The sequence below is a fragment of the Strix aluco genome, chromosome W, assembly GCF_031877795.1.
Source record: "Strix aluco isolate bStrAlu1 chromosome W, bStrAlu1.hap1, whole genome shotgun sequence".
NCBI classification, from domain to species: Eukaryota; Metazoa; Chordata; class Aves; order Strigiformes; family Strigidae; genus Strix; species Strix aluco.
This window is the reverse complement of record NC_133970.1, coordinates 28,813,354-28,833,076: the sequence shown is the minus strand read 5'-3', so window position 1 is coordinate 28,833,076 and position 19,723 is coordinate 28,813,354. Positions and strand designations below refer to the sequence as shown.

Below are 19,723 nucleotides of genomic sequence, written 5' to 3'. Positions count from 1 at the left end.
ATTCTTCTGCATGTTGCCCCGATCCTGGCTGGACCGAGACTGACAGGTGAGCAATTGCATTGTGCATCACTTGCTTTATACATTCTTTTATTAGTATTATTGTTATTATTACTTCTTCTCTCCTGGTGTTGTCCTATTAAACTGTCTTTTTCTCAACCCACAAGGTTTTACCTTTTTCTTCAGATTCTCCTCCCCATCCCATTGGGGGGAGAGGAGTGAGCAAGTGGCCACGTGGTGCTTAGTTGCTGGCTGGGCTTAAATCACAACAGTCCTTTTTGGCACCTAATGTGGTGCATTAAGGGTTGAGATAACAGATCTGACCACAGCGTGTTAAAACAAAATTGTTATACACATTTCTTATGTAAGTTAAATAGTTGGCTGGTCACAATGTTGGTTCATTTGTTCACATGGTGGTGTTATGCATGTTCTTATATGCACTATGTATTCCCTGCGGTGATGTTTATCACCTCTGGCAGAGGGATCGGGGCCATCATTTTGCTGTACTGGGTAATGTTGATTTATGATATGATTACATCACTGGTCATGAGGTTAAATTGGTATTTGTATGCTGCATTGTTGTCATTCCCATACCTCGGGCGCCCTCTCGAAATTTATTAGTAATTGCACCCAATCTATGGGGAAGACAGGGCGGGGGGGGTGGGGAATACTTTCTCCCTCTCTTCCACCTCCCCTTTCTCCTTCAGGCTAATTACAACAGTTTTTGAGAATTTTGAATAGCCCTGGGATGTTTAGGCCAGCATGCTCTTATTGCTATGTTTCTTGAATGTGTCCCAGGTCTTGTTTAGGATTACACAAAATTTTTTTAAGAATATCACCCAGAGATCTGCCCCAAGGCTGGATAGTCATGGGTGGCATGGCATGTGGGAGAATATGAGCAGGTATCTAGAGAACTCCTCACCCCCAATAATTTAGAACTTCACTCTCAAACAACTACAGGACCCTGATGAAGTGATAGAATATTTGAAAGGAAAATGCTGTGGCTATTCAAAAGAGGCACAACTTACAGCACTGTGCTGGGCCCTGGCCAATATCTACCAAACACTGCTCAATATTATGCAGCACCCTCAGGGAAGAGAGGGAAAACAGACCAACAGGCTCTGCAGCTATTCCAACCCTCGTGACAAGCACTGCAGCTACCCCAAACCCAGCAACAGGCACTATGGCTACTCAAGCCCCGGCAACAGGCACTGCAGCTGAACCAAAGAACCAAGCTGTGCCAGTATCAGTCGCCCCTATACAGAAGAAGAAATAAAAAAAAAAAAAAAAATCAGTTTGCTTAGTGAGGGTTGAAGGTGAACCAGGGTCATCATGAGAACAGGAGGAGGAGGCAGAACCAGAGATAATCACCCTATCCCTGAGTGAGCTGTGAGATATGCGAAAGGATGAACTGGAGTCAAAGGCAGCCAAGTGATATGCCACAATTGATATTGCTAATGCATTTTTCTCAATCGCTTTGGCAGCAGAGTGCAGGCCGCAGTTTGCTTTCACTTGGAGGGGCGCCCAATACACCTGGAATTGACTGCCCCAAGGGTGGAAACACAGCCCCACCATTTGCCATGGACTGATCCAGACTGCACTGGAACAGGGTGAAACCCCGGAGCACTTACAGTACATTGATGACATCATTATATGGGGTAATAGAGCAGAAGAAGTTTTTGAGAAAGGGAAGAAAATAGTCCAAATCCTTCTGAAGGCCACTTTCACCATAAACCAGAGTAAGGTCAAGAGACCTGAACAGGAGATTCAGTTTTTAGAAATAAAATGGCAAGATGGACGTCATCAGATCCCAATGGATGTGATCAACAAGATAGCAGCTATGTCTCCACCGACTAGCAAAAAGGAAACACAAGCTTTCTTAGGTGTGGGTCTCTGGAGATTGCATATCCCAAATTACAGTCAGATTGTAAGCCCTCTCTAAGTGACTCAGAAGAAGAATGATTTTAAATGGGGCCCTGAGCAACAACAAGCCTTAAAACAAATTAAACTGGTGATTGTTCATGCAGTAACTCTTGGGCCAGTCTGGGCAGGACAAGATATTAAAACTGTGCTCTACACTGCAGCTGGGGAGAACAGCCCTACCTGGAGCCTCTGGCAAAGAACACCAGGGAAGACCTGAGGCCAACCCCTAGGGTCTTGGAGTCAGGGATACAGAGGATCTGAAGCCCACTATACTCCAACTGAAAAAGAAATATTGGCAGCACATGAAGGGGTTCAAGCTGCTTCAGAAGTGATTGGTACTGAGGCACATCTCTGTTTAGCACCCTGTCCTGGTTTGAGCCCAGAGGGCAACTGAGCACCAGGCAGTCCCTCCCTCAGGAATGGGAAGGAGAAAATACAACAAAAGGCTCAGGAATAGAGATAAGGACAGAGAGGGATGACTCACCCATTAATGTCATGAGCAAAAGACAGACTCGTTAGGGGAAGAAAAAGGACATCAATTTACTTTAAACACCAACATCACTTAACAATCAAACAGAGTAGAAGAGTGAGAAGTATAACTACATCTTAAAAACACCTTACCCCCACCCCTTCCTTCTTCCCAGGTTCAGCTTTGCTTCCTATTTCTCTACCTCCTCCCTGCCAGTGGCGCAGGGGGTGGGGAATAGGGGTTGCAGTCAGTTCATCACCCCTTGTTTCTACCACTCCTTCCTCCTCAGGAGGAGGACTCCTCACATTTTTCCCCTGCTCCAGTGTGGCATCTCTCTCATGGGAGACAGTCCTCCATAAACTTGCTCCTATGTGGGTCCCTCCCACAGGCTGCAGTTCTTCCTGAACTGCTCCAGCATGGGTCCCTCCCATGTGTGGCAATCCTCCCAGCTACAAATTGCCCCAGTGCAGACTTCCCTCAGAGCCCTGTCCTTCTTCGGGCCCAGTCACCTGCTCCAGCGTGGGGTCCTCCATGGGCTGCAGGTGGACATCTGCTCCACCGTGGACCTCCATTGGCTGCAGGGGGACAGCCTGCTGTCTCACAATACTGAAACACAATCCACCCCTCATCCCTCCACAATTACAACAACCGAAATTCCCATGAGTATTCCGTTAACAGCATTCAGTCCATGTTTTGGCTGTTACCTCTCCCAATTACTATCCTTATCTCACATTCCTCTGCCCACGATGGGCACCACAAAGGACTGTTGTGGTTTAAACCTGGCTGGCAGCTAAACACCACACAGCCACTCACTCACCCTCCCCTGCCCCAGGGATGAGGAAGACAGTTGGAGGGGTAAAGGTAGGAAGACTCATAGGTTGAGATAAAAACAATTTAATAATTGAAATAAAACAACAACAATAATAGAAAGTACAAATGGGTAATGCACAATGCGATTGTTCACCACCCACCAACCGATACCCAGCCTGTTCCCAGCTAGCAATCCCAGAAAAGCCAAGATCCTGAAACCACAATCCCGGAAGCAAAAGAGGACCACCTCCTACCTGGCTGACTCTCATCTATATACTGAGCATGATGTTACATGATATGGAATATTTCACTGGCCAATTTGGGTCCAGTGCTCTGGCTATGCTCCCTCCCAGCTTTTTGTATATCTGCACATGAGCAGGACATGGGGAGTTGGAAAGTCCTTGATCTCTTAGCAAGAACTGAAAACATCAGTGTGTTATCAACATTCTTCTCAAACCAAATCCCATACTGAATCCAAAGCACAGCACTATTCTAGCTACTAAGAAGAAAAATTAACTCTATCCCAGCCAAATCCAGGGCACACCCCAACTGCCAGTGCTGGGCTGGATGTTCAAAGGGAGGGTCTCCTCTACATATCATGCAACTGATGCCACATGGAGTAAATGGGTCACACTGATCACATAACAGGCTTGAATAGGAAACGCCAGTCACCCAGTAATCTTGGAAGTGATCATGGACTGACCAGAAGGCAAAGATTTTGGAATATTGCCAGAGGAAGAGGTGATACATGCTGAAGAGGCCCCACTGTATAATAAACTGACAGAAAATGAAAAGCAATATGCCCTGTTTACTGATGGGTCCTGTTGCATTGTGAGAAAGCATCAGAGGTGGAAGGTTGCTATATGGAATCCTATACGACAAGTCACAGAAACTGCTGAAGGAGGTGAATTGAGCCAGTTTGCAGAAGTGAACGCCATCCAGCCAGCTTTAGACATTGCTGATCAAGAAAAATGGCCAGTGCTCTGTCTCTGTACTGACTCATGAATGGTGTCAAATGCCAGCCAGGGGTGGTTGCAGCAACAGAAGCAGAGCAACTGGCAGCGCAGATGTAAACCCTTCTGGGCTACCGCACTGTGGCAAGATATTGCTGCTCAGGTAGAGAACCTGGTTGTGAAAGCACGTCATGTAGATGCCCACATATCTAAGAGTATGGCCACTGAAGAACATTAAAACAACCAGCAGGTGGATCAGGCTGCTAAGATTGAAGTGGCTGTCATGGTTTAGGCCCAGCAGGCAACAAAGCACCATGCAGCTGCTCACTCACTCCTCCCCCCAGTGGGATATATGCTCAGCTTCACTACTGGTTGAACCTGCAAACAGGAAAGAGGTAGCCTCATCCCTCAGCCTGGGCAGAGACCCAGTGTCCAGCAGCTGGGCAGGAGGGAGTCCTGAGTTGGAGCAGCTGGAGGAAGTGGCCCTGCTCCTAACATCACTTAACACAATGTACACTCCCATGATTCCCACCAAAGCAGAGAAGAGGCCCACTGAGAAGATGTAATGGAGTAGGATGGTCATTATTGTTGGCTGTCCTATTTGCTTGCAAACAAGGAATGTCAGGTTTACAGAACTGCCAACCTTGTTCCTGTCACAAGTAAAAGAGCATTTACCCAACAGACCCAATATTTCAAGCAAGCAAAATGCAATTGCATCAAGACCTTATTTGCGTATTTCCCCCCTTACCTACGTGTTCTATCAGGACCAAAAATGTTTATTAGGTTCCATTTATAAACTCCCTTTTGTTATGTTTTATTAGTTACATCTCTATTCTGATTCAAGTAAACATATTAGAACAAGGGTTGAACTCAATTAAAATTAACTACCTTGGGATCCCATTTTGTTGCAGGGTAAGACATGTTGATACCTCTGATACTTTTCTGTTTAAAAAAAAAAAAAAAAAATCACAGCAGAACACCACAGGGGCTAATTAGCACTCCACATTCCCACAGCATCACCAACAAAAGGAATTGCATTTTAAAATAGTCAGAAATTTATATATCATGTCAAAGCTTCTTAGATGGGCCTAGCAATTCAGCTGTATGACAGATAAGACAGAGCAAAAGGAAGTTTTAGAAGACAAAAATCACTATGTTGAAAAATATAGCAGCTGGTAGATATTCAAGGATCACCTCCTCCGAACTCAAAATGTCCATCCTGATGAGCAGGAAAACATGCAAAGGCAGCAGAATGTACTGCCTACATGGATGTATAAGGAGCTCCTGACTAATCTCAAACATAAAAAGGAAGCGTACAGGAGGTGGAAGCAGGGTCGGGTGATTCAGGGGTTAGGAAAGCCAAAGCTCATCTGGATTTGAATCTGTCAAGGGATATGAAGGGCAGCAAGAAGGGCATCTACAGCTATAACAGCAAAAGGAAAGCTAAGGAAAATGTGGGCAAGGGGACTGGTGAAAGGGGACATGAAAAAGGCTGAGGTACTCATCGCCTTCTTCACCTTGGCCTTTGCTGTTAAGACCAGTCTTTAGGAATCCTGGGCCCCTGAGACCAGGGGGAAACTCTAGAGCAAGGAAGGCTTACCCTCAGTAGGAGGATCAAGTTAGGGAAACATGAAAAATTAGACATACATAAGTCCATGGGCCCTGACAGTAATGCACCCACAAGTACTGAGGGAGCTGGCTGATGTCATTGCAACACTACACAATTATCTTTGAAAGGTCAGGGAAAATCTTGATAGAAATCCAAATATGATAGTCAAATGTTGTTTTAAAAGCTTTGGGTTTTATTACATTATACTTATAATTATGGGATAAGTGATCATGGGCAGGTACCCTTATGTCCTGGTTTCAGCTGGGATAGAGTTAGTTTTCTTGAGCTAGGAGGGGGCACAGCTGGAGTGCCAGGCCAGGATTGGCCATTTGAGTATTTCATATCATGTGACATTGTGCTCAGTATATAAAGGAGGTGGGTTCTCTCTTGCTTCCAGTCTACAACGGCAGGATCTTTGTTCTGTTGGGGTTGCTGCCGGGGTGGGTTGCTGCATGGCATTTGGCTGCCAGCTGAGTCAAGCCATGACACCTTATTAACAAACTGCTCTCAAAGTCAAGTAAAAGAATCAAATAGGCCAAGGCTGTCTAATGGCCAGTTGCCACTAAAGGGGGTGTTACTACCTCCTCCTCTGTGCTGGCACACATCTGACCCTATAGCAACTCAGTTCAGGAACCCAAATCAGCAGAAAATTACTTTTTGCAGGGTTAGTTTTTTGCTGGTTTAGCTCCTCAGATAATGAAATTATTGTTATCAGACATGTGGAATTGGTGTCACTGGGACGGAGGGAGAAGTACCAAGAAACAGGACTGATCTTGGCAGCAACTGACCACCACTTTTATAAAAGGTTGGCATCTGTGTTGCAATACACTGATTTTAGTAGACTAGAAATTCTAACTATTAGACACTGATAAGAGTTTTCAGAAAACTAGAAGAGCAGACTGATTCTAACTTATAGTCTGACTCAATTTTTGCTAAGTACAAGTACCTAAAAGAAAAAATAGTAGTTGGTTCTCCAGCAAGTTGAAGGCCTATAATTCATTTTCTGGGGTCTCAGCATTCTATAATCCACTTAAGCTGTATTCCTATGGTTTGTGACACTCGGCAAACCCCTTAAGTGAATTACAGCCATATTCACTCTAAAGCAGTCTTTTGTGTGTTTCACTGATGTTATGATTGCATAGACCTAATCAGGAATGTCCTAAAGTAAATATTTAAATACAAAAAAGTCACATAACAGTCTTAATTTTTATATTTATTTTCTTGTATTATCCTGAATTTTGTAAATAAGAATCACAATGGTTGAGGTTAGAAGGGACCTCGGGAGGTCATCTGGTCTGGATGACAGGACTGGATCTGGTATTGATCCCTGGGGTACACATGCACACCCCCATGCACACCAGATTTAGGGAGGATGCAGACACTCACACCCCCCCACCCAAGCACTCACACACACAGACACAGGTCTCACCAGTAGCTGGCACTTAGTCCTTGCAGCACACATACACACAGGATAGAGTGAGATTATGCATCAAGATCGTTAAGAAAACATTTAATAAGTAGATATAAGAAGATAGAACTGACTGCAGCGATCAGGCACAAGGCTTAGCCAGACAAACGTACTTACCAGCCCCTTTTATACCCCATTCTGCCTACCCCCCCCCCTCCCCTTTTTGTTCCTCCCTGCTCCCCCTGCACATTCTTTCATGGGCTTCTACAGCTCTATCAATTTCCATACCTCTTCCAGTCTGGTGTCCAGGATCCTCCTCCTCCTCCTCCCCCCCCCCTTTACAATCTTATCCATTGCAAAGTCCAGGTTGATCTTCCTGGAAGCGGCACCTGTAGTTTCTCCTTGATATCCCATTACTTAGTGTGACTGGCAAGGTTTTTTTCTTGTTATTGTCTTCATGTTTGTTTTGTCAGGTCTGTGTCTCTGCATACTTTGTTTCTGGTTTCCCCCTTTTTACCTTAGTTTCCCAATTGGCGAGGTCCCTAATCAGATAACCTTGCTGGAATAAACATTCTCACACTCACACATACCCTCATAATTAGTGTGACTGACCAGGTTTGGTTCTTATCACTGCCTCCCTTATCATCCATCAGTCAGGTTTGTGTCCCAGTATGTTCTTGCTTATGGCTTCCTCTTTTTTTTATTATCCCTTGTTGAAAAATGTCCTTGACCAGATACTCTTAAAGGAGCAAACACTCTCCTTCCACATACCCTTACACTTTTATTTCTCTGTTCTGTACTTGACTTGTGCTAGCCAGGATGTCAATTACAATGTGGATTTATACCAGACCACTTATATCAGAAAATAAGTGGAGTCAATTATTGCCAACTGTGGACTGTGATGGATCCAAATATTGAAGGTGGAATGCTTGTCCTTCTGCTGTAAGTTCTACAAGGACAGAGGATGGGTCAGGGAGACCTGCTAGGTCTTAGAATGGACTAGAATAAAGCAAATGTCACTCCCATCTTCAAGAAGGGCAAGGAGGATCTGGGGAACTACAAGGCTGTCAGCTTTAACATGTAACTCTCATAATACTAAAGGAAGAAAATTTTGGTGTAACATTTATTGCCTCAATCTCAGGGGTTATGGTTAGATGTGAGTAACACTGAAGAAAGATCTAAATATACAGGAAATGTGGCAAATGGAATAATGCTGTAAATGACATGCGTTCCATATCATCCAAACAGAAAACAAGCACAGGATTTAGTTTGCTACAGTTTAAAAAAAAGAAAAAATCCATATATCTTTGACTCTTCAGCCAATTACTTACCTGTCTAAAATATTCAAAGACCTTAGAAAGAATGGAGTTCATCTAATGTTTTGAAATGTTGGACAGCCAAAAAAATTTTGAACATCAAAAACCAGAATAAACAGCAAATATAAAGGAAAAAAATCAACTCCAATGTAGCCTGTTTAGTCATATTGAGGTTACAGCACAGTATTCATTCAATAATATTTACACTCACTTTAAAAATAATTTTTAAAAATCTGATTCTTTAGAATATATTTTTAAAAAATCTGATTCCATTTATAGGCTAAAAGATACTTTTTTCTATTGTGTGTATTTTGTTTCTCCTTTTGTTTGGGCATGAAAAGACAAAGTTATAAACTCCATTCTTCCCCTAGCAAATATAAAGGACTTCCTTAAATGTGGTCAGAAAAAGTGCCACTTGTTTTATCTACATACAAACTTCATATAAATAATATTAAAGTAAAATAATAATTTTTAAAAAAGGATCCAAACTCAATCACTCCCTTCCCCCCTACGCACAAAGAGACTGGATCATTAGAGATCACAAATTTCCCATTCTGATTGTCTTCATTAAACAGTAAGCTTTTTCTTTTAAAACCCCAACATGAATTTTCCAGAATTGCCAGGGAATGTACAGGCCTCGACTTCATAACTGTAACACACCCCGGCACCTCCATCCACAAACACACAAGTGACATGCAAGCACATTTAGCAGAACTATATTTCCTTCCTAGGAAGTTTTAGCCCCAATCAAGAGGATCTCAAAATCGATTTTGAAAGAGCCAGTCCTGCTTTCTTCTCTCACTCTACAAAGCAGTGGCTGCACTGCTTTTCCTAATGGGTTACCTTGATGAAGTGACACCTAAAAGTGAGATCTAAGCATGCACAACTTAGGTTAAGAGACAGATGCATGGACAGGAAGCATGTTTCATGGCAAAGCTAGGCCTCTCTCTCCTCCTCTTCTTCCGTCATGTCAAACCAATCAAACACATCCACATAAATGTGCAAGTCTGTATTTGGCTGCTGTGACTTCCCCGATTCTCTGCTGCTGAATGCATACGCAGGGGGAAGACAGACAGAAACCCACAACCACCACCACAAAAAAAAAAAAAACCACCACAAAACAACCACACACACCCGCAAACAAACAAAACCAAAAAAACCACCCCCAGCTACCACAAAACATTGCCTTTCTCTCTCCAGAAATACAGTCTGTAACTGTTCTCCTTCTCCAGGCACTCAGCTCACAGCACCCAATAACAAACTGGAACACTCCCAAAAGCCCCAGTTTCTCCTTGCCTCCTCTCAACCACGGAGAAGGGGAAAAAAACCCACCAAAACCCACAAAACCACCCTTTTTTTTTTTGTGCAAAGAACAAGACCCATCTCCAAGAGGATGTTGAGAATCACATCTTTACAAAGAACTTGCATCTATATTAATATAAGCATGTATGTACTCCCCCCCAAAAAAGGTAGATTTTCCATACATACCAGAAATAACATACAAATTGCATGGTAGGCAATTATAAATTTGTAAGTGCATGTTGTTTTATGCCACTCTTTGTTCCTCAGACTGCTGCAAGTGGGGGGGGGGGGAAGGACACACATGACATGACACACGGGGAACGACAGGACAGGATGGGACAGGACACGATTTGCTTTTGCTTTTTTCCCCAGAAAAAAAGGGAATGAGAGAAGCTATTTTAGGAAATTAAGCACAACACTTTTACAGCAGGAGTGACTTGACTGTGCAATTAAAACCAGAGATTGAAAGATACCAAAATGAAAGGTGAGGGGAGCTGCAGCCTTGGTTACTGAATCCCCCTCCCCCCAAACGCTTTCCCGCGTGTTCGTATGTCTGGGTCAGACAGGGAGATTATCCAGCTCTCAGCCTCCTTGTCATTGCTAGTTAACGCTGCTGCTCTAACAAGTAACGCCACTCCTCACATACAGCTCCTTCCACTCCACTTCTATTTCCTCAGCCACATCTACTTAATTCTTTGCATTAGAAGACAACAATGCCATTACAAGACACTCACAAAGCGCAGCATTTGTTCTCCCCTTCCCCAAGACAAAAGGCAATGAATTTCAAAGTGCAATATTCAGCTGCATGCAAGAAATCTAACCCTTCTGTTCAAAAGACTGGTGGATTATAATCTCCCTCCCAACATACTCTATGTAGAGCCACTAAAATACAGATCAAACAATTAATGCAGGGGAAAAAAAATTTAAAGAAAAGTCAAGACCAACTCCCAGCCCCATCATAACTGCCGAGCTACTCCTGAAGAGGCTGTTACTTCTGGGATCTATTTCCATTTAGACTGCTTTGCCCAGAGCCTTTTAAATGCTCGCTTCAAACGCAATACCAAGGGATTACAAAAGCAGCCAATTATTCTTATCTTAATTTTTCAGACACTTTCTTTAAAAATTATATATATGCACAGATAGATTGATAGATACACATACGCACCCTTCCCTGCTTCCTCCTCCTTTTCTCTGTTGGTGCAGCTGACTTGCAAATCAGGAAGAAGGTTGGTGGGGTTTTCTTATTCTTATTAGAGATTTACATTATTATTATTCGAGAAATGATAGATTAAACCTTTTTTTCCTCTTCACCCATTGAAAAATACTAATATTTTTGAAGAAATTGAAGTTGTAGACAACAGAAAAGAATGGAAGGAAGGCACATAATAATCCTTGAAACCAGCAGGCATATTTTTTAAGGAGTGAAAGTGGGGATGATGTGTGCTTACATAATTAGTAATAAATTATTTTTAAAAAAACTATAATGGAAAAGGTTGAGAGTATACATGGGAAGGGGGGGGTGAAATTGTAACTTACAGTTACCTTGCTTTGGAAGAATGTTGTGTTAAACAGCTTCCCTCTCTGTGAGTCACTCAGAGTACAAAACCAGAGGGATGAGATTATGACTTCATTGATGACAACTATTCCCTCCTCCTGCCTCCTCCCACCACTTCTCCAACCCTACACCATGGCTCAAGAAAAGGGTTCTCCCATTGGTTCACCTCAAGGAGAGCACCCGCCTCCTGTTCAGAAAGGGCGATCTGACTGAGACTCATTAACTGTTGCTTAGCCTGGAATGGAGGAAGTGGGGCTGCTTTAGGAAGAGCAGTGCTAGCAGGTTGAGGGAGGTGATCATTCCTCACTACTCAGTATTGGTGAGGCCAGTATCCCTAAATCCTTTTCCACAGGTCTGGTCTCAATCCCTTCATCCCCCATCCTGTACTAATACCGGGGAGTTGCCCTGACCAAGGTGCAGGACCTTGCGCTTGGGAGGGTAAGCTTTCCTTGACCTTCCTTTTCTGACTGACATACCTGTAGAAGCCCTTCTTATTATTCTTTGCATCCCTTGCCAAGTTCAGCTCCAGTCGTGCCTTGGCCTTCCTGACCCCATCCCTACACAACCGGGCAGTGTCCCTATACTCTTCCCAGGATACCTGTCCCTGCTTCCACTGCCTGTGCATTTCCTTCTTGCCCTTTAGTTTGACCAGCAGGTCTTGACTCAGCCATGCTGGTCTCTTGCCTTCCTTTCCTGATTTCTTACACCTGGGGATTGAGAGCTCTTGTGCTCTATGGAAAGCGACCTTTAAGATCTGCCAGCTCTGTTCTGCTCCCTTGTCCCTGAGGGCAGTTTCCCAGGGGGTCCCATTGACTAACTCCTTGAACAGCTGGAAGTTTGCTTTCCTAAAATTCAGGGTCCTGACTTTACTCTTTGCCTGTCCCATATCCCTCAGGACTCTGAACTCCACCAGTGCGTGATCACTGCAGCCCAAGCTGACTCCAATCTTGATGTCACCGATTAGCTCACTTGTGTTGGTGACCAACAGGTCCAGTAACGCATCCCCTCTGGTAGGGCTGCCTATTACTTTACTTAAGAAGTTATCCTCGATGCACTCCAGGAGTCTCCTAGATTGCCTACAGCTCGCCATGCTACTTTTCCAGCAGATGCCGGGGCAGTTGAAGTCCCCCAGCAGGACAAGAGCCTGCAAGCACGATGCCTCCTGTAGCTGGAGTAAGAAGCCTCCCCTCGATCAGGCGGCTTGTAGTAAACACCAACCACAAGGTTCCCTTTGTTGCCTCGGTCTCTAATTCTTACCCATAAGCTTTCAACCTGCTCGTGGCTATTCTTCAGACAGCTCTTCACAATCTATCCATTTCTTGACATAGAGGGCAACCTCTCCACCCCTCCTTCCTCACCTGTCCCTTCTGAACAGCTTGTAGCCATCAATAGCAGCGCTCTAGTCATGGGATTCGTCCCACCAAGTTTCAGTAATGGCAACTAGGTCATAGCTTTCTAGCAGCACAGTGGCTTCCAACTCCTCCTGTTTGTTGCCCATGCTGCATCCATTGGTGTAGAGGCACTTCAGCTGGGCTGTCAGAAGTGTCACCTTTTTAGAGGAACACACCTTAATTCCTTTGAGGTATTTCACCGGTGTTCCCCTGTTGGCTCCTATTACCTCAGGACCCCCCAGCTCATCTCCATAAGACTTCAGGTGTGCTCCAGTGTATCCAGCACGTCTCACAGCAACAGGCTGAGGGCCCTTGCTAGCACCCCGTCCCTCAAACTTTGGCATGTCATCCCATGGCTTGTCACGGGCGAGCCTGATATTATCCCCCCTCCCCCTTCAAGCCTAGTTGAAAGCTCTGTCAATGAGCCCCACTAGCTTGTGAGCAAAGACCCTCTTCCCCCTTTGAGAAAGGTGAATCCCATCCAACGCCAGCATGCCTGGTGCCGAGTAGACCATCCCATTATCGAAAACCCCAAAATTCTGGTGGTGACACCAGCCACAGAGCCATGTATTAATAGACTGGGTCCATCTGTTTCTTCCAATGTCACTGCCTGCAACTGGAAGGCTAGAGGAAAAAAATAACCTGTGCCCCAGATTCCCTTACCAACCATCCCAAGGCCCTGAAGTCTCGTTTGATTGCCCTTGGACTACGTGTTGCAGCTTCATTGCCGCCCACGTGGAAGAGCAATAATGGGTAATAGTCTGAGGGCTGTATCAGGCTAGGAAGTTTCCTAGTGATGTCCTTAACTCAGGCCCCATCAAGGCAGCAGACTTCCCTAAGAAGAGGGTCTGCCTGGCATATTGGACCCTCTGTTCCCCTCAGAAGGGAATCATCTACAACTGTAACCCATCTTTTTTTCCTTGTGGAGGTGGTCACAATAGGGGGGGGTAGGCCTTTCTGACCTTGGCAACACCTCTGGTGTAGATGGACCATCATCCACATCATTAATTGACTGACCTTCCAAATCCAGAGCCTTATACCTGTTGTATAGGGGCACCTGGGAAGGCAAGGTAGGCAAGGAGGGGGTTCACCTGCCACCCCGAGCATAGACTTGCCTCCATTCACTCCTTTCCTTTAAGCTACTGCCTTCTGCCTGGTGGGGGGGGAAGGATACAGGATCCCCTTGATCTTGTGTTTTTTCTGGTGGCTGGTCCTGTTTCAGGGAGGGCAGAACATGGTTCCACCAGTCTAGCTCTTTCTCAGACTCCCTGATGCTCATTAACCTGTCGACTTCCTCTCGTAGCTCTGCCACCAGGCTGAGCAGATCATCTACTTGGTCACACCTCACACAGCTGTTCTCACTACTTCCATCAGGTACTAGTGAAAGGCTCTGGCACACCCTGCAACCTGAGACCTGGACAGCTGCATGTTTTCATGGTAGCTCTATCTGAGTAGTGATACAGGGAAATGATCACCTGCTTTGCAACTTATTTACTTATAGCAACTTATAATGATTTCTGAATATTGCTTAATAATCCTGCTTGCCCTGACTGTTCTGTGGAAGCTTACCAAGGACTACTGTGTTCAGAAAAAACAAGAGACATGTCCTTGGAAAGCAGATGTGTTCTAACAAGGTGAGTCTTTGTAGACTATATATGGACAGTAGAAACTAATAAGCTAGTGCTTTTAGATAAGATAGAGGTGGTAAACCAGCTGAAACCACTCTTGTTGTTCAAGAAATTGGCCAAGAGAATCTGCACATGCTCCGAGGAAAAGTACAAGGTGAGGAGGACTGTGAGCCTTCCTCCAAAAGACCCCCGAAGACGCCCCCCAGGAGGCAATGCGCAGGTGCAAAGAGAACATAAACTGCTGACACCAGCCTTTTGAACTAACCCAGCCTCACTCATGCATATGTATATTTGTGTTATGTAATCCAATGAATATGTATATCCACACTCTATAAGTTTTTGGTAAAATGTGCTGTTGGTGTGCAAGCTTTGTGGAGAAATCCCCTTGCACCCTGGCGCCGGAGTAAACATACCTGCTTTCTAACTCTCTGAGTTGTAGAGTCTGTTTCCATGCGTCAGTAGCCACATCAGTTCTGGTGAGTGCAAAGGACACAGCTTTCTGCTAGGTCGTTACCATAGTTAAGCTCCTTCTGAGAGGGTGGTGACCACCAATTGAACTGACCTTTGGAGATGGTAGGGTGAAGGCGCCCTTGACACACAAACTGAAGCACCACACCCTAGTCACTAACGCTCCCTAGGCTGCTTTTTATAGATGTAGGGGCAGCCGTGGTTGCTCTGGTAACACCCAGGCCGTGTCAGCGTCTCTCGGGAGAGCTGCTAGCTCCTGGCAGGTCTTGGCTACTCTGGCGTTTCGCTGCCTCAGGAAACCCCCTACACGCCAAGATCTGCCGCTCCGCTGCAGAGTGGGCCTGCACCGGAGCAGCTCGCCTCGGCGACTTATCTAGTCCGTGCTTCATCAGTGTGTCTATGAGGATAGTATGAGAGACAGTGTGTACAGCCTTGCTAAAGTCAAGAAAAACAACATCCACTATTTTCCCCTTTTCATCTTACCACAGAAGGCTAGCAAGTTGGTCAGGCGTGATTTTCCCTTCATAAATCCGTGCTGAGTAATCCCAAGCACCTTTTTGTCATATGTCTGTAAATGGCTTCCAGGATTGTTTGCACCATCACTTTCCCAGGGATGGAGGTGAGGCTAACCAGCCTCTAGTTCCCTGGATCCTCCTTCTTGCCCTCCTTGAAGATAGGAGTGACGTTTGCTTTCTTCCAATCCTCAGCAACCTCTCCTGATCACAATGACCTTTCAAAGATAATTGAGAGTGGCCTCTCAATGACATCAGCCAGCTCCCTCTAATCAAAGTGCATCTTGTCATGTCCTATGGTCTTGCATATGTCCAGTTTGTTTCAGTGTTCCCTAACTTGATCCTCCTCTACTGAGGGTAAGTCATCCTTGCTCCAGATTTACCCAGTAGTCTCGGGGGCCTGGGATTCCTGAAAGCAAATCTTATCAGTAAAAAAATAAGGCTAAGAAGCAATCAGTATGTCAACCTTTTCTGTGTCCTTTGTCATCAGGTCCCTTGCCCCTTCTATTATTCCAAGCAGCTCCCTGAAGAGGCCATAGTCAGCTCTTCTGAAGTCCAGGATTGTGATCCTGCTATTTGCCTTGTTTCCTCCTCATGGGATCCTTAACTCTACCATCTCATGGTCACTGTGACTAAGGCTCTCTCCCTCTCCCCACCAAACTTCACATCCCCGACTTTGTAAATATGAGATTCAGTAGAGTGCCTCTCCTCATTGGCTCTTTGATCACCTGTGTCAGGAAGTTGTCATCAATGCACTCCAGAAGCCTCGTAGATTGCTTGTGCCCTGCTATGTGGTCCCTCCAGTAGATATCAGGGTAGTTCAAGTGGACCAGGGCCTGAAAAAGTGAAGCTTCTTCCAATTGTCTGAAGAAGGCCTCATCTACTAATTTTTCCTGATCAGGCAGGCTGTAGCAGACACCCACAACAATATCACCCATGTTGGTCTGCCCACTAATCCTAACCCATAAGCTCTCAGCTTGCGCTCATCTGCGTCTAGGCAAAGATCCATGCATTCCAGCTGCTCTCTCACATGAAGGGCAGGTCCTCCTCCTCACCTTCCTGGCCTGTCCTTCCTAAAGAGCTTGTATCCATCCACTACAACACTCCAGTCATGTGAACCATCCTACCACATCTCTGTGATCTCTATGAGATTTTAGCTCTGTAACTGCACACAAACTTCTTATTCTTCCTGATTCTTCCACATGTTGTGTGCATTAGTGAACAGGCACTTCAGAGAGGCATGCAGTCATGCTGATTTCCCAGAAAAAGCATTAGAACTTTCCTCCTAATTCTGTCCTCTTGGCACTTCATTATCTGTGTGGGTGTGCATGCTGGCTTACTGAACTTTCCGCCCACACTGACAATGGAAAAGTACAACCAGCACTCGGGTCAGAAGATTAACGACGTCTGAAAACAAGAAATAGTTACAAGAAGGCCAGAAGAAAAGAATGTGCTCGTTAAGGAAGAAACTGATAAAGAAGGGACCTTTTGGAATTGCAAAAGCAGGAACTTATCTACTGGCTGTGTGCAGGTAGCAATGTTTGTGGAAAGTACCGAGGGGAGCTACTTTTAGAATGCACAACAGTATATAAGGGCTTGCTGCTATTCTTAGAAGGCACAAGAGTCTATAAGGGCTTGCTTGCTAATAAAAGGTTGAGCTTGACTTCCAATCATATCGATTGTCTGTGGTCTTGTCTCCTGTGGCCTGCACGGGAATCCGTCCCCACAATCTGTGTGTATATGCTTGAAGTGGTTCCCTCTCAGCCCTGTTTTGTTGATTTTGAGGTCTCTCCTGTCCGCATCACCCTGCACCCTTTTTTCTTGTCAACCCAGTCCACCACTTTCTCACTTAACTGTGGGTTGTCCTCTCCCTTTCCCCACTGTTTCTAGTTTAAATCTCTCCTCATAAGGCTGGCCCATCTGTTAGCAAAGAAGCTTTTGCCTCACTTGGTCAGGTGGATCCTGTCTCTCCCTGTCAGTTCTCAAACCCCACAGGGCCCCTTGGTCATGTTATAGATTAAAAGTAATTTAGTGGGAAATAACCACTTCTCAATTTTTAGTGATCAATAATAAATTTATTAGCAAGCGGCGAGTGAGCAAAACAGCGCTGGGTGTGCCGGGAGTCTCTGCTCTACCAGGACACACACCTGACCCGGCAGAACCGAGTCCCTTTCTAGTGTAGGCTTCATCCATATTCATGATGGGCGTACCCTGAGGGGTCTGCAAAGTTGTAAACAAGTTTTCCCGGGCTTTTCTCAGGTTTTCGCGGGCTTTTCTCAGGTTTTCGCGGGCTTGTCTCAGGTTTCCGTCACAGAAGGGGGGATGACTCAGCACAAGTGTTTTTGTAGTGGCTTGAAGATGGGGGCCATTTTAGCTCCCTTCTAACAACTGATTTTAACAATAGAAACTATATACATATATCTTATTTCTTATTTACATAAGAGAATTACAAAACTGCTCGGCCACAACATCCTGACTACAACTTCTTTTCCCCTTGAGATTTGAATAACAAATACCATATATGTTTTATTACAATTCCCCCCTTTTCTTTTAACTAATTTTGTTTTTCAAATCTCCTTAACACATCACAGACTTGTTAAATATACATGGTCCGAAAGTTAACCCAATTAATAATAACACTAGGGGTTTCATAAAATGGAGGTTTAACATCAAAATTGCGATTCCTCCCACAGCCCAAATGACCACTATAGTGAGGAGAGTTGGTGGGTTCATCTTCCAATTACTAGCTAATTGTACAAACGTGTCCCCTTTCTGTCTTGCGACAGGATTTGCATGCTCAGATCTTTTCCTTCCCCATGCTTTCCAGTTCTCCTTGCCACAACAATCACCTGAACTGGTTGCTTCGAGGCCTTTCTTATTTTCCCCTCTCCATACGTCTCTGCCTCCTCCGCCTACTCCATTCATTCCTTAGAGCAGCGGGGCTTTCCATCTTCTCGGCAGCAGTCGTATTCTGTGGGGTGAGGGTCTTGTTATCGACACCTTAACGCCTCCCAGTTCCAGGCTTTCACTTGTGGGATCGTACAGGGCACTTGGAGTATTTGGAATTTGCAAAGAGTTTGTACTATATTCACGTTATGGGGCTTAGGTTCACTGGTATGCACACAATTTTTCCTGTTGATGACTGGTTAATTTTCTTTCTCTTATATAGCACTGGTCACAGTATTCCTTTGGGGAATAGCCGTGGACGCAGTGCGCCCACCAACTTTCCTCACAAGTAGTGCATTTAAAACACACAAAAGGATAACAAACACAGTTAGGGGTTTTACAAAATACTATATTACTCATTTAGTCCTTCTTCCTTCGCAACACTAGCTTCAGATCTCCTGATGTTTCAGCTACTTCCCAGTGATCAGGCGTTAAGGGTCCTTTCACTCTGGTAGCATGAGTCCATCCCTTTTCAGCAGTCCGGACAGCAGTCTCTGTTGTGAGTATAACAAGAAACGGTCCCTCCCAACGAGGGGTAAGAGAGGATTCTTTCCAAGTTTTTATTAACACCTTGTCTCCAGGTCTTATGGAGTGCATACAAATTTCTAATGGAGGTCTCTGTACTACCATCCCTTTTTTGTGTAGTTCTTTTCTCCTATTCATGAGGTTTATTAAGTATGGTTGCAAATTGTCTTTTTCCAATACTGGGTGATCAGTGGGAAATTCCATATCATAGGGCATACCATATAGCATTTCAAACAGGGATATTCCAGTATCAGTTCGGGGCTGGGTCCGGATATTCAGAAGTGCTAGGGGTAAACACTTAACCCAAGACATCTTTGTTTCTAACATCAATTTGGTAAGTTGTTTCTTGATTTCCCCATTCATTCTTTCTACTTTTCCTGAGCTTTGTGGATGCCAGGGAGTGTGGAATTCCCACTTGGTCCCCAGGGAAGTCAATGTCTCTCTGATTACTTTAGACACAAAGTGGGGACCCCTGTCCGAATTGATTACTTCTATATTTCCATACCTAGGGATGATGTTTTCTAAGAGTATTTTTACCACAGTATTTGCTGTAGCTCGAGTGGTGGGAAAGGCCTCCACATAATGAGTGAGATGATCTACCAATACTAGGAGGTATTTGTACTGTCCTACTTTTGGTAGTTCTGTAAAATCGATTTGAATTCTTCCAAATGGTCTGTATGCCAAATCTCGTCCCCCTTGAATCTTTTATTTTAATTGGTGTTTATTAATTTTCTGGCACGTTAAACAGCTTTTTATTATTCCCTTAGCAACATTATAAATCCCTATGCACATGTATTTTACCAACGCTTGTACTCCCCAGTGAGTAGTATGGGGGTTTGTTACTACAGGAAATCTGGTTACAGTTCTTTTGTTGATTTCTTGCACTAATCTATAATTTCCATCTGCCTTCT

The 19,723-nt window shown here is 44.6% G+C and overlaps 1 protein-coding gene across 1 annotated transcript in view; it reads right to left on the bottom strand.

Annotated features, from left to right (window-relative positions):
- The window catches only part of LOC141917748 (SWI/SNF-related matrix-associated actin-dependent regulator of chromatin subfamily A member 2), a 225,979-nt gene extending 214,606 nt beyond the window's left edge, over nucleotides 1-11,373 (bottom strand). Inside the window, exon 1 of the mRNA XM_074811167.1 lies at nucleotides 11,330-11,373. The gene's annotated coding sequence lies outside the window, so the exon portion shown is untranslated. The remainder of the gene's footprint in view (nucleotides 1-11,329) is intronic.
- Between the last annotated feature and the right edge of the window lie 8,350 nt (nucleotides 11,374-19,723).